We start from the raw sequence: 4,996 nt of genomic DNA on the forward strand, positions 1-4,996 counted from the left end.
ACGTAGCAGCAGAACACCATGCTACTGCAGCTTCTAGAGGTTCGTATGTTAACTAGTAAGGCAAAGGAAGAAAATACTTGCAAAAATCCTCAGCTTATTACCTCTGGCACTTCTGTCAAGTCAGGTAACTCCCAGATGTGGTGTGACAAAGTTGTTTGAGTATCAGTACGCATCAGTGGGTTTGCTTTTTAATCCTATTACTTTGTGGCAATCGGCCTGGACATAATTAAGTGCAGCACCCGCCACGCCCGTGAGCCCGCCGCTCCATCTCCTTGCCAGCAAGGGAAGCCATCCACCGCAGGAAGCTGTCCACTGCAGGTCACCGTGCCGTGGGGCCCCACTGGCACAGGGCTGCACTGCTGCAAGCTGCAATTAATCAACATCAGCCCTGCCCTGAGCCCATCATTTCCGACTCCTGACTCCAGCAATCGATGGGGGCGTCTGTGCTACCCAAAGAGTTTGGTGATAACAATCACACTGCCTCTGCACAAGGGCTCACGCTATCGCATCTCTTGAGCCAGCCGTTCTGCAGTCCTCTTCACTTTTTTTCTCAGAGGCTAAGTGATAAAAACAACCTCCTCAAGGTTACACAGATAGCTGGTGACAGAGTCAAAGAAATAAATTAGGTTTTCGCAATTGCTGGCCCTGCTGCCTTCTGGCCTTTTTGCTACTCTTCAGCTTTCTCTTGAATTTCAGTAAGTCTGCTGGCCATGAACCTGCAGGTTTGTGACTACTGGAAAGGGCAAGCAAGAGCAAGCCAGAGAGAAGCGCAAGACAGAACAGGGGTGCCTGTGGCATGTTCCCTGCCCGCCTATGTAACTGTGTTGGCACAGCAATGCAAACAATATAAAGGCCTCAAATTCTCCTGACCTGCAGGGTGGCTGTGAAAGTCCTGGGAGCAGCACAGGGAAAGGCCAGAAAGAGTTCAGCTGTCAGTGCAGCAGAGGCACGGCAAAGTACAAGTCTTCATGGACTGCAAACATAGGCATTGGCATGCATTGCCCTGATCACCTGCAAATCCCTCATGACTTTGTTAGATCTCAAAGCATGAATGGGCTGAATGAATGACGGCCCCATCTTCTTGTAAAGGATGGATAAAAGCAATCCCATCCACTTTCCAAAGGAATATGGAAAGCAGGCTTTACCTAAATACAAAAGTTTTACCAATTATTTAATTTATAGTTCCATTCGTAAACTCTGCAATATACACTTTTATAATGAACCAAGATTAGACCTTTCTCCCATTTAATATTTTATACTTTATTTTGCAACATAAATTAAGCAAATTTTAATAACTAATACGTACCAGCCATTCTTATACCAGCATGAAAATGTGAACATATGCATGTCCGCTGTTAACACAATACTCCTATACGCCCTGCTATGACAGTATCTTCTTAGATTCACATCTTCTTTTATTCCCCTATAGCTGTGCAGAGAGGATTGAGGTGATCCGTAAGCCAAATGAACGTGTTCCATTACAAAGGCCGTTAACACCCACAGGATTGCTTTCCAAAACGTTTTTAGTTTTGTGGGGTTTTTGTCTGACACCAAAATAGCACAATGGCATTACAGCTAAAATATTGTGTTATATATAGCGTATATATGCATCACCATACTTACTTTCTATCTGTGTATAATATACATACAGTGTGTATGCCTGTATTATAGATACAATAGCTTAACAGTATTTTTTGTATGCTAGCTAGTTTTCACCCTAACTGAACACTAAGAAATGTGTCATAGTAACATACACCACCCTGCCTGTAATTTCAGAGCTAAGGGTCATGCCCCTGTCTCACTCTGGCCTTTGGCAACTCAGCTCCAATTAGCTTACCAGCACTAACAAAAGATTCTCAGCCAAGTGCAGCATGCTTCAAAAAACACCCTGTGTACCATGGGCACTCTAATCAATTTCAATAACACAGGTTTAAAAGTTATTCCCTTCCGGGTGTGAATTTATCATCTTAGTGGGGTTCCATTACAAACTTGGTCTTGGCCACTTCATAAACAATATAAATAAAACTAGACTGAATCTCACAGGCTAAAAAGAATTTCTCAGGTCAATATTGTGCCTAAGAAATTTAACACTTTTGTAATTTAGCAATTTTTTCTACAGATGTTCATAATTATATAGAGAGAGATGGTTTATTACATACAAGAGTTTAATGTTCCAAAAAATTAATAGCAACTCATCTCTGAATCTTTCAGTTGTAAGAAATATATTCCTTGGTGCCTTGCCATATATGCTTGCATTTAGAATTGCTGTGTAATGAGGAATAAATTAGGTCTTTTTACTTTGGTTTATAGTTCCCTTTGACTTCACTACACACTGCTTAGTATTCAAGAGATTCTTCAATTAAAAACACTACATGTCATATTGCTGCTGTGATATATGATGTATCTTCAACCCAGCTGACACTAGGAATTGAACTGGTAACCTTTATCACTCAAACAGTCCCTTCATATGTCTCTACAGCTTGAACTAAGGAAACAAGCTTGTCAATGGATCGACTTATATTCAAGATACATCATACACACATCCAATAAATGAGGTAAGTGGATTTTTAGGGAATCTAAACTAGTAAGAGCATGTGTTATATCACTTTCAAATTTGTTCACTCATTGCCATGCAAATACCAATACCAATGAGAACTGATGAGAGGCAATCCACTGCATCCTATGCAGTTTAGCCTCCAGTTCCTTTGAGCAACTGTCAAGTTGTCTTCCTTTCTGGTCCTCAGAAGAATCCTTTGGCGGTATGGTAGGTCTTGAGGAGCAGCCAGAAAATGATGAAATTCTTCTACAAACACTCAGTGATTCCTTGTCAATAAATCTAATCAAATTCAGAAACAGTAATTCATCTACAAAGAGTGAGTGCTATTATCCAGAGAGAAATGCACCCAAACTGTGGGAGGAAGGAGCACAGGGGTGTTGGAGATAGATGACATAACCTTTCATGACCACGGCCTAATAAGGCATGCAACACATTGTGGCAGGTAGCTATACAACTAAATACTTAATACAAGTCTGCCCAGCTACTAACTTGAAACTCATGTTTTTGTAGTGAGACAGTGAAAGAATGGGGCCTTGGGAATATCGCTATCAGCAAAACGTTCCTCGCAGTACAGAAGCATAATGAAGGACAACAGAGCCTCAGGGAGCCTGGAACATCCCTTTTTGCTCCAGAATAATAAAGGCTGAAAATGGGGATGAGAAAGAGAAAAAAGGAAAAGATGTGAAATCCACTGCTTTGAAGAACAACATATATCATAAAGCTTGCTGGAGGGTTAAAGGAATTTTCTGGTTGTGCGGTGCTGCTGACGGTATCTGATTACAGGCGGCAAAATGAAAATCTTGGCGCCTGAGGCAACAGTTTACTGCCATTGTCCTTGCACCCTGTCCCGGGGCTTTTTTTTTTAATCTTTACGCATTAACCGACGAATATAGCAGCCGTTCTGCAGCTGAATATAGCTACACTCACTAGAACAACCCCATTTTCATAATCACTGTCCAACTCAGAAGGTAAGGAGAACTTCCACTGCAGAATGACTGCTACTGGACCTCCAGCTTCAACTTTGTGCCTAAGTTTCATTTAAAAGATCTAAAAAAAGTCTTGATTTTATACTTCATGTGCTTACATTTCCAGAAGTTTAGTACTCCCAGCCTGATTTTGACCTAAAGGGAAGCAAGTCACCTAATCAGCAACATAATTTTCTAAACCCTTTTCTAAGTTGTTTTCTACATGTTGCCTATAACTACCAGTGCTTAATTCCAGTGTTTCAGACTGCAGCTCAAATAGGCATGATCACCGGAGGCAACTTCCATCCCCAAGGCACAGCATGCATTTTCTTCCTGATCCTCTCTCTTTTCATATCCTTGCCTAGTTCACCACCTCTGGTGGTTTTACAAATGCTCTGTGGTTTTGTTCTGTTAGGCAAGAAAGAAAAGTGTTAAAAATGCCTTTTCATTGGCTTAACTCTTTAAGGGGTCAGAGTAGTGGAGACGGTTCCCCTTGATACCAGTTTGAATAAATAAGTGGACTAAAGTGCCCCCTTGTGTTTCTCTACCTAAAGCTGAGCGGCTTAAGAAAATATTCTTAAGAATATTTCTATATAGAATATTAATACAGAATATAGAATGTTAAGAAAATAATCTTAAGAAAATATTTAATGGCATACCAGTTGTTAAAACATGAAAGAGCACAGAGACATTCAGAAAATATTTTCGGGACCCAGGCTTCCATGCCATCACTATCACATTTCACAGCGCGAAAAATATGTTAAAATATTTCTAGGCTTTGTTGATCACTTGTCCTGTACTGTACTGCCTCAGCACTGCTACATTTATATCTAAGTTACAGCATAAATCAAGAAAGCATCAGCAGAACAGCGTTACAAAAATAAACACTTATTAAAAAGTCCAAAATGTTACATTTTTGCTTTCGTCCATTTCCTGACGTAGTACCTGTGAAAACAGCAATAAAGCAAGATTTTACATTTAAAAAAAAAAAAATAAAGCAGCAGCAAATATTTAGTATTAAACTGGTATCATTCTGTCAGCTGAATGGGATTGCTTGTATGAGAAGGGATAGCCCCTGTGAATCAAGACTGAGGGGTCAGGCCCTGAAATGTTTCTGTGGATGGCTAGGCTTTCACAGCAGGATATTGTAGCATGTTATATGCTAATGTTAATGTTTAGATCCTGCTTTAGGATCCCTTGTTTGGGGGAAACAATGTGAATGATAACAACAAATCTATTGTTTATTTACGAGGGAGGAAAATACTTAAAAAACCAAATTTAATTTGGAAAAAATTACTCATAGTTTGCATGTAAGAGTTTGCAAAGTAAACACTCAAACCTTCATGTGTCTTTCACTAGGGATATTCCCGACACATCCAGCTTGTCAAGAAGATAAAAATCAAAAGCTGTGTACAAAGCCCATACAGTAAATTCAGACGACTCCAGCAGGAACAGGCCTTCTCACAGCACCCGC

General features: G+C 40.3%; 1 long non-coding RNA gene across 1 annotated transcript; it reads left to right on the forward strand.

Moving 5' to 3' along the window:
* Positions 1 to 2,475: 2,475 nt before the first annotated feature.
* LOC128137533 (uncharacterized) lies at positions 2,476 to 4,051 on the forward strand. Its single transcript, XR_008233721.1, has 2 exons — positions 2,476 to 2,555; positions 3,068 to 4,051. It is a non-coding gene; the product is annotated as an uncharacterized LOC128137533 (long non-coding RNA).
* The last annotated feature ends 945 nt before the right edge of the window (positions 4,052 to 4,996 follow it).

The sequence above is a fragment of the Harpia harpyja genome, chromosome Z (genome assembly GCF_026419915.1).
Source record: "Harpia harpyja isolate bHarHar1 chromosome Z, bHarHar1 primary haplotype, whole genome shotgun sequence".
Taxonomy (NCBI): Eukaryota; Metazoa; Chordata; class Aves; order Accipitriformes; family Accipitridae; genus Harpia; species Harpia harpyja.